The sequence below is a fragment of the Pteropus alecto genome, unplaced genomic scaffold, assembly GCF_000325575.1.
Source record: "Pteropus alecto unplaced genomic scaffold, ASM32557v1 scaffold126, whole genome shotgun sequence".
Classification (NCBI taxonomy): domain Eukaryota; kingdom Metazoa; phylum Chordata; class Mammalia; order Chiroptera; family Pteropodidae; genus Pteropus; species Pteropus alecto.
Window position 1 is genome coordinate 271,526 of NW_006439187.1, and position 10,110 is coordinate 281,635.

At 36.0% G+C, this 10,110-nt stretch overlaps 1 long non-coding RNA gene across 1 annotated transcript; it reads left to right on the top strand.

Moving 5' to 3' along the window:
- LOC112483205 lies at nucleotides 1-9,545 on the top strand. The gene is made up of 3 exons (XR_003047536.1): nucleotides 1-108; nucleotides 7,938-8,088; nucleotides 9,482-9,545. It is a non-coding gene; the product is annotated as an uncharacterized LOC112483205 (long non-coding RNA).
- Nucleotides 9,546-10,110: the final 565 nt, after the last annotated feature.

Consider the following 10,110-nt stretch of genomic DNA (forward strand, 5'->3'; position numbering starts at 1 on the left):
CACTGGATGGCTGGTGCCTAGACTGGCTGGTTAAAGCTTTGACCTTGACTAAAACAAACTAACAAAAATGAAGACTTTTTTCCTGTTATTCAGAGAACACAAAAGATGGTATGTGTCTTTTAGGCTAAGCTGGATCCCTAGAAGTATAATAGATGTGGTTATGGAACAAAGGGCTTAGTTTGTTTAATTTCATGATTTTTGACTTGGAACACACTTATATAGACTGGCCTCAAATTCACTTTGGCAGTGTACAGATTGCGTTTGGTTCCATGAAGTTGTATCTAATAATTTATTTCTCACCCATAGAGAATAATTGTGGGCAAAGTTGTTAAAACGGGACACATTTATGATTACTGGTTGGTTGAACATTTTTCTTATACAAAGAAAATACACTTAATAAGTTGAGAAATAAATGTTTATCTGGTGTTCAGGCACTGAAACTGATCACTTTTGTCACATTTATTAGCATACAGCCTGAACTATTTTTTTTTAGTTTCTCATTGTTGACCAAATGAGATCTGGGAAAGCACTTTGAAAATGGGAATACATTATAAAATTCTGAGATTATTATTTGTTATTACCTTAGTGTTTGTTATGAAATGTTCTTATTAAAGAATATTGAACTTTCTCTTTTGCATAAAGAAATGGTTCTAATGCCTACTTTGATTTCTAAATGAAGCACATTCTTGGATCTGATGACTATTCAATCTCCAGGCTGCCTTTAGTCCAATATTATTTAAACAAGAAACAAATAAATAAGCAGTCTTTAGGAACAGTCAAAATGGTAGCTGTAAGAGTCTGTCTTTTTGTTCCTAAGATAAAAAGTCCTCTTCATTTTACTCATTTTGGGTAAACTATCAGTCCTTTTCTTCCTTCCTGTTTTAAGCAGGAAGTGCTGATAGCATTATATATAAATAAGCACTCCATGTTGCACAACTATTGCCTTCTTTCAGATTTTAAGAGTGTCTCAGATAGGTACTCAGGAGAGTAGCCAGAAGAATTTTTTAAACAAAGAAGAAAAGGGGCTAGAAATCTAGAAATCTCTCCTCCAAACTGTATATGTCTTCTTGGGGGCATGATTTGTTTGCAAAACATGTGAGATTAACTCTAAACCTGTCAGTCCAGCAGGATCAGCCTTGAGGAAAATGAAAGAATAAATGAAGTGAGCCCTTCTTGACTTCTCTTTTATCTACAGATTCTTTTCTCTTTTTTTATCTCTTCTGCTGTCCAGGCATCCAATGCTTCTCTTCTTACGCTGCCTGAATTTCAACTGTTTAAAGGAAAGTGGATCTGAGAAATCAATAACATTTCAGTATAAATAAATTTAAATTGTTCTTTTTTTCTAAAGTGACTATTTCATTTGAGTTATATGAAATTTAAAAATATCATTTAGCAAAAATAAAATCAATAAAAAATTATCCATGATCATACCATGCTGAATTGACCCACTCTTAACACTCATGTGTATAGCCTTTTATGCTTTCTTTCTTTATATACATGAATATATTCATCAAAATGGGATTACATTATACATATTGTTTATTGACCTGTTATTTCTATTTAGCATTGTTTATCAACCTATTTTTATTATTTATTTTTTTTTAATTTTTATTTTTTCAGTTATAGTTTACATACAATATTATATTAATTCCAGTGTGCAACCCAGTGCTTAGACATTTATATAACTTATGAAGTGATCATCCTGATAAATCCAGTACCCATCTGACATCATACATAGCTATTACAATACTACTGACAATATTCCCCATGTTATACTCTATATTTCAATGACTATTTTGTAACTACCAATTTGTACTTAACCTCCTCCCCCATTCAATGATCCCTCCAACTCTAATCTGATGACCATCAAAATGCTCTCTGTATCTATGAGCTTGTTTCTGTTGTTTGTTTGTTTATCCTGTTCTCTAGATTCCACATATGGCATTTGTCTTTCTCTGTCTGACTTACTCCACTCAGCACGATACCCTCTAGGCCCAACAATGTTATTGTAGATGGCATAATTTCATTATTTTTATGGCTGAGAAATATTCCATTGTATATATGTATCAGCTCTTTGTCCATTCATCTATTGATGGACACCCAGATGGCCTCCATATCTTAGTTATTGTAAATGCTGCAATGAACATATGGATTCACCTGTCCCTTCAAAGTAGTGTTTCGGAGTTTCTTCAAATAAATTCCCAGAAGTGGGATTACTGGGTCCTTCTTTGTCTCTTATTATTGCCTTTGTTTTAAAGTCTATTTTGTCTGGTGTAAGTATTGCTAACCCAGCTTTTTTTGTTTGTTTTGATTTTTAGAAAATATTTTTTTTCCATCCCTTTACTATCAATATGTGTGTGTCTTTTGATCTGAAGTGAGTCTCTCATAGGCAGTATATGTAAGGGTCTTGTTTTTTTATCCATTCAGCCACCCTATCTTTTGATTGGAGCATTTAATCCATTTACATTTAAAGTAATTGCCATTTTATTATTCATACTTTTTATCTTTTCTTTTGCTTTTTCCTTATTCTTCTTAAAGAAGTCCCTCTAACATTCCATGTAATGCTGGCTTAGTGGTGATGAACTCCTTTAGCTTTTTCTTACCAGGGAAGTTCTTTATCTGTCCTTCCATTCTAAATGATAGCTCTGCTGGGTAGAGTAATCTTAATTATAGATCCTTGTTTTTTATCAATCTTGGTTGCAGGTCCTTGCTTTTCATCAATTTGAATGTTTCCTGCCAAGCTCTTCTGGCCTGCAAAGTTTCTGTTGAGAAATCAGCTGACAGTCTTCTGGGAGCTCTCTTGTTGATAACTAACTGCCTTTCTCTTGGTGATTTTAAGATTCTCTCTTTGTCTTTAACCTTTGGCATTTCAATGATTGTGGGTCTTGGTGTGGGCCACTTTGGGTTCAGCTTATTTGGGACTCTCTGCAGTTCCTGGGCCTGTATGTTTATTTCCTTTGTATATATGTACCATAACTTCTTCATCCAATTGTCTATTGATGGGAACTTAGATTGCTTCCATATCTTGGCTATTGTAAATAGCGCTGCCATGAACATAGGGATGCATATATCTTTACCAAATAGTGTTTTGTTTTTCTTTGGATAAATACCCAGAAGTGCAATTGCTGGGTCAAAAGGTAGTTCCATTTTTAATGTTTTGAGTAAACTCCAAACTGTTTCTACAGTGGCTGTACCAATTTGCAATCCCACCAACAGTGTACGAGGTCAGATTTTCTTCACATACTTGCCAACATTTGTTGTTTTTGATTTATTGATAATAGCCAATCTGACAGGTGTGAGGTGATATGTCATTGTAGTTAAAATTTGCATTTCTCTGATGATTAGTGACCTTGAGTATCTTTTCATATGTCTATTGACGATCTGTATGTCATCTTTGGAGAAATACCTGTTCAAGTCTTCTGCCCATTTTTAAATTGGATTTTTTTTGTTGATTTGTATGAGTTTTTTATACATTTTATATATTAACCCCTTGTCAGATGTATCATAGGCAAATATCTTTTTCCATTCAGTAGGTAGTCTTTTCATTTTGTTGATGGTTTCCTTTGCTATACAAAAACTTTTTAGTTTGATGTAGTCCAATTTGTTTTTTTTTCTTTTGTTTCCCTTGTCCTACGAGATGAGATATATCAGAATAAAATTACTAATAGCAATATCAGAGAGTTTATTCTCTATGTTTTCTTCTAGAAGTTTTATGGTTTCAGGTCTTACATTTAAGTCTTTAATCCATTTTGAATTTATTCTTATATATGTTGTAAGAAGGTAGTCTAGTTTCATTTTTTTCCAATTTTCCCAACACCACTTGTTGAAGAGACCATCTTTACCCCATTGTATATTCGTGCTTCCTTTCTCATAGATTAAATGATTATATAGGCGTCGATATATTTCTGGGCTCTCTATTCTGTTCCATTGATCTATGTGTCTGTTTTTATGCCAGTACCATCCTGTTTTAATTACTATAGCCTTGTGGTATAGTTTGATATCGGATAGTGCGATAACTCCAACTTTGTTCTTTTTTCTCAAGATTGCCATGGCTATTCAGGATCTTTTATGGCTCCATATAAATTTTTGAATTATTTGTTCTAGTTCTGTGAAAAATGCCATTTGTATTTTGATAGGGATTGCCTTGAATCTATAGATTGCTTTGGGTAGTATGGCCATTTTAACAATGTTGACTCTTCCTACCCATGAGCATGGTATATGCTTCCATTTATTTGTATCTTCTTCAATTTCTTTGTTTGACGACTTATAATTTTCCAAGAATAGGGTCTTTTATCTTCTTGATCAATTTGATTCCTAGGTATTTTATTGTTTTTGATGCTATTGTTAATGGAATTGTTTTCTTAATTTCTCTTTCTGATAGTTCATCATGGGTGTATAAAAATGCAACTGACTTCTGAATATCAATTTTGTATGTTCCTTTACTGTATTCTTTGATCAGTTCTAATGGTTAGAATCTTTAGAGTCCTCTATATGTGGTATTATGTCATCTACAAATAATGACAGTTTTACTTTTTCATTTCTAATTTTGATGCCTTTTATGTCTTTTTCTTGTATAATTGCTGTAGCTAGGACTTCCAATACAATGTTGAACAGATGTGAAAGTAGGCATCTTTGTCTTGTTCCTGATCTTAAGGAAAACTCTTTTAGCCTTTCCCTATTGAGTATATTAACTGTAGGTTTGTCATATGTGGTCTTTATTATGTTGAGGTATGTTCTCTGTATTCTCACTTTGCTGAGAGTTTCTATCATAAATGGACACTGGATATTGTTTAATGCTTTTCCTGTATCTAATGATATGATTATATGATTTTTATCTTTCAATTTATTAATGTGGTGTATCACATTAATTGATATGTAGATATTAAACCAACCTCATATACCAGGAATAAATTGAACTTGATTATGGTGTATGATATTTTTAAGGTATTGGTAAATTTGATTTGCTAATATTTTGTTGAGGATTTTTACATCATTGTTCATCAGGGATATTGGCCTATAGTTTTCTTTTTTTGTACTGTTTATCTTTGGTTTTATAATCAGGGTAACGGCTTCATAAAAAAGTTACGAAGCTTTCTCTCCTATTTAATTTTTTTGGAATAGTCTGAGAAGAATAAGTGTTAATTCTTTGAATTTTTGGTAAAATTCACCTATGAAGCCATTCAGTCCTGGACTTTTGCTTTTTGGAAGTTTTTGATTACCAATTTAATTTCATTGGTGGTAATTGGGCAGTTCAGATTCTCTTTTGACTCAGTTTTGGGAGATTGTATATTCTCAGGAATGTATCCATTTCTTCCAGATTGTCTAGTTTGTTGGCATGTAATTGCTCATAGTATTTTCTTATAATCCTTTGTATTTCTGTGAAGTCTGTCGTTACTTCTCTTCTTTCATTTTTGATTTTATTTATTTGGGTCCTCTCTCTTTTTTTTCTTGATGAGTCTGGTTAAAGGTTAATCAATTTTGTTTATCCTTTCAAAGAACAAATTCTTGGTTTCATTATTCTTTTGTATTGTTTCTCTAGACTTTATTTCATTCATTTCCACTTTGATCTTTATTATTTCCTGACTTCTATTCACTTTTGGTTTTGTTTGCTGTTCTTTTTCTTGTTCTTTTAAGTGTAGGGTTAGAGTGTTTGAGAGTTTTCTTGTTTCTTGAGGTAGGACTCTATTGGTATGAATTTCCCTCTTAGGACTGTTTTTGTTGTGTCCCATAGATTTTGAGTCATTGTGTTTTCACTCTCATTTGTATCAAAGTATCTTTTGATTTCTTCCTTGATCTCATTATTAACCCATTCGTTGTTTAGTACCATGTTGTTTAGCTTACATGTGTTTGTATATTCTCCAGTTTTTTTTTCTTGTAGTTGATTTCTAGTCACATACCATTGTGGTTGGAGAAGACACTATGATTTCAATCTTCTTAAATTTATTGAGTTTTGTTTTGTGGCCTATGATGTGGTCTGTCCTGGAAAATATTCCATGTGCACTTGAGAAGAATGTATACTCTGCTGCTTTGGGGTGAAACACTCTGGAAATATCATTTAAATCCATCTAGTCTAGTTTGTCATTTAAGGTTATTGTTTCCTTATCGATTTTCGGTCTGGAATATCTGTTCATTGGTGTCAATGGGGTGTTAAATTCTCCTACTATGAGTGTATTACTGTCAATCTCTCCCCTTATGTAGGTCAATAATTGCTTTATTTATGCAGGTGCTCCTATGTTGGGTGTGTATGTTTGCTAGGGTTATCTTCTCTTGTTGTATTGATCCCTTTATCATTATGTAATGCCCTTGTCTCTTATTATAGCCTTTGTTTTAAAGTCTATTTTTTTTGATGTAAGTATTGCTACCACAGCTTCTTTTTTATTTCCATTTGCATGAAATGTCTTTTTCTATCCCTTTCGTTCTGTCTGTGTCATTTGATCTGAAGTGAGTCTCTTGTAGACAGCATATGTATGGGTCTTGTTTTCTTATCTACTCAGTTATCCTATCTTTTGATTGGAGCATTTAATCCATTTACATTTAAAGTGATTATTGATAGTTACATAGTAATTGCCATTTTATTAATTGTATTATGTTTTTTTCTTTACAGAAATACTCTTAACATTTCTTGTAATTCTGGCTTGTTGGTGGTGAATTCTTTTAGCTTTTTCCTGTCTAAGAAGCTCTTTATCTCACCTTCAGTTTTAATTGATAGCCTTGTTAGATAGAGCAGTCTTGGTTTTAGGTTCTTGTTTTTCACCACTTCGAATATTATGTGCCAATCTTTCTGGCCTGAAAAGTTTCTGTTTAAAAATCAGCTGACATTCTTATGGGAGTACCCTCGTAAGCAACTAGCTGCCTTTCTCTTGCTGCTTTTAGGATTCTCTCTTTGTCTCTATCTTTTGGCATTTTAATGATGATATGTCTTGGTGTGGGTATGTTTGAGTTCCTCTTGTTTGGGACTCTTTTTACCTCCTGGACTTGTATATCTATTTCCTTCACCAGGTTAGGGAAGTTTTCTGTCACTATTTCTTCAAATATATTCTCAATCCCTTGCTCTCTTTCTTCTCCTTCTGATATCCATATGATGGAGATGTTGGTACATTTGATGTTCTACCACAGGTCTCTTAAAATTTTCTTTTTTTCATTCTTATTCTTTTTACTGTTCTGATTGGGTGTTTTCTACCTTGCCTTCCAACTTGCTGATTCAGTCCTCTGCTTCATCTAAACTACTGTTGATTCCATCTAGTGTATTCTTCATTTTGGTTATTATATTCTTCCTTTTTGACTCGTTCTTTTTTATGGTTTCTATGTCTTTTTTATAATACTATCTCTATCTCTGTTGATGTCCTCACTGAGATCATCACTAAATTCTCTCCCTAAATTCATTGAGCATCCTTGTAACCAGTGATTTGAACTGCATCTTTGGCAGGTTGCTTGCCTCCTTTTTGTTTAGTTTTTTTTTTTCTGGAGTTTTTTTCTTGTTATTTCATTTGTGTCATGTTTCTTTGTTTTCTCATTTTAGTTGCCTTTCTGTGTTCATTTCTATGCATTAGGAAGATTTATTATGTCTCCATACCTTTGCCAGGTGGCCTTATGTAGTAGGTGTCCTGTGTGGTTTACTGGTACAGTCTCCCTGATGACCTGTGCTGGGAGTTCTGGTCGTGTTCCTTGTGTGTCATGTGAGTTCTTCTGCTTTAGCTAAGCCTTGATTGCTGTTAGCCTGTCAGTGGATAGGATTGACTCTTGGGCTGACTGGCTATGGGGACTGGCCATACCCATAGGGTTTGAGCTGCTGTGTGAGGGCTGACCCCATGGAGTGATATTTTCCCCAGCAGTTTCGTGTACTTGTTGAGACCACCTTTTGGGTATACCACTTATTGGGCTAGTCAGCTGGTCCTCTGTTGTGGTCTGATGCCAGATTTTGGTTGTTTTGGTTCTAGGGCCCCTTGGGAGGAGCCCCCTGTAGGCAAAGGTCATCTGCTTCCTTTGATTGTTCGAGGCTACCTGGTAAGACCTAAAAAGTGATCTGTGAATGGTTGCTGCCTATGCTGGATCTGGAGGCATGTGGGAGAGACCACACTGCAAACTGAGGTCAGTTCCCCCAGTACCAGGCCTGGGGCAGCTTAGCAAAAGGACCAGTGTACCTCAAGGCCTGGAGCTGCCTGCCAGATGCCCATATGACTCTGCAGCTGGTAGAGCTTTTACGTGGTATGAGAGTTGGGTGAGGTGGGAACCCAGGGAGTCACCAGGGTAAAGTGAGTGAATTTCTCCTGGCCAGTGCAGACTCCAGTTTCATGCCAGTGCTGAATCTGCAGCTTCCTGTAAAAGTCTCAGATTGCAGCAAGGGCAATTGCTGTCTGCATCAGGCCCTCAGACCCCTGCAATTCACCCAAGAGGTACTACAGTTCAGGCTGGCTCTGGTGTGGCTTGCCATCAAAAGTTCCCCAAAACTCACAGGTCATTCACAGGCCGTTTGAGCTGAGGGCTGCTGCCTGTGAATAAATGTATGGCCCAGGAAAGGCACAGGGTGGAGCAGGCCTATCTCACCGGGCCAATGCAGCTTCAGAATTGGCCACACGGAGAGAGGGTTCACCACAGGCAAGATGCCACCCATCTGCAGACTGCCCCATAGCGGGGGAGCAACAAAGGAGGAATGGCGGCCATCCCTCCAACCCTTACCTTTGCACCACACAACTCAGTCTCTCCCAGTATGTCTCTTGCACCTCCCAAGCCACTGAAACTCCGTCAGAGCCCAGCGTGAGTATCTGTGAGCAAGTGAGTCTGTGTGTGGGCCCTTCAAAGGGACATTTGAGTTTTCAGGTTCCTTCTATCCCATCCAGATGGCCAGAGTCCCCACTGGTTTTAAAAGTCAAATTTTGTGGGAACTCTTTTTCCCAGGACTGGAACCCTGGGCTGGGGAGCCCTTGTGTGGGGCCAGGGCCCATTGTTCCTTCATGGGGGCTCTGCAGCCACACTCTCCCTCTTACTGCTCAACTGACACTTGTGGGTGCGGTACCAGTCTGCTTTACATCTCTACCCTCCTACTGGTCTCAATGTGATTTTTCTACATATCCTCAGATTTATGTGTTATGATTAGCTAGACTTCAGGTGGTTCTCCAAGTTCTTTTATAATTTGGTTGTAATTTTAATGCGGTCATGGAAGGAGGTGAACCCTGCTTTTACCTAGCCCACCATCTTGACCAGAACCTCTCTACAGCAAACATTTAATAGAGACCTGTTGAATAAATGAATATAATACCTACATAACTGGCACCTAGCCAAGTTCTAGTTAGGTCCAGGGGAACAGAACTGAATTTCTATGCTTTGCTAGACTGAAATATATCAGGTTTTCAGGATGCACAATCTCCCCAAAATCTCAACTCTCCCCCTTTGACTCATCACATTCAATACCTATAAATGATCAGACTCTTGAAGTAAACACTATTGCTTGCTAATCCATTATCAAATATTTAATTTCTTCCAGGAATGGAGTTGGAAGAAAGATAACCTTACTTTGTTCTTCAGAAGAGGACATGATTGATCTAAGGTGATTCCATTTTTCTGGCTTTTAACTGGTTCAAGCATGGGAAAATAATTTATTCTGGTTAATGAGCTATAATGTGGAACTTACTGGGAAATTTTGGGAAAAGTTTCTTTGTTCTTAAGAGAGAACTACAGGAAAAAATAACCTCTATGGCTTCTCCGAATATAGTCACATCTTGATATAATTCTCAGGTATGTTATGGCCATCTGTCTCCCTGAGGATGGCAGAACCAATTGTAAAATTAACCTTAATTCTTAACGATATTACCGAATCCCAGAGTCAACCGATACTAAAAACTTCGCCTCTGGTTTCTCAAAAATTAAACATAGATTGGAAAATGTATTCTTTATGAGATTATCTCCAAAAATCTTCATCATGTCCCCAAAAGTTAAAAAAAATATATATATTACCGAGAATTGGCATAACAGTTTCTGAAGAACCTTGATTTTCATCTAGTGTTAAGGTCATCTATGTTGAAATGATAATAGAGTCTTAATGAATCCTTAGCAAATTGAATTATGCACTAGAGAGCAAATCATGAAAATTCCAAGTAAAGAAACATGATTCTA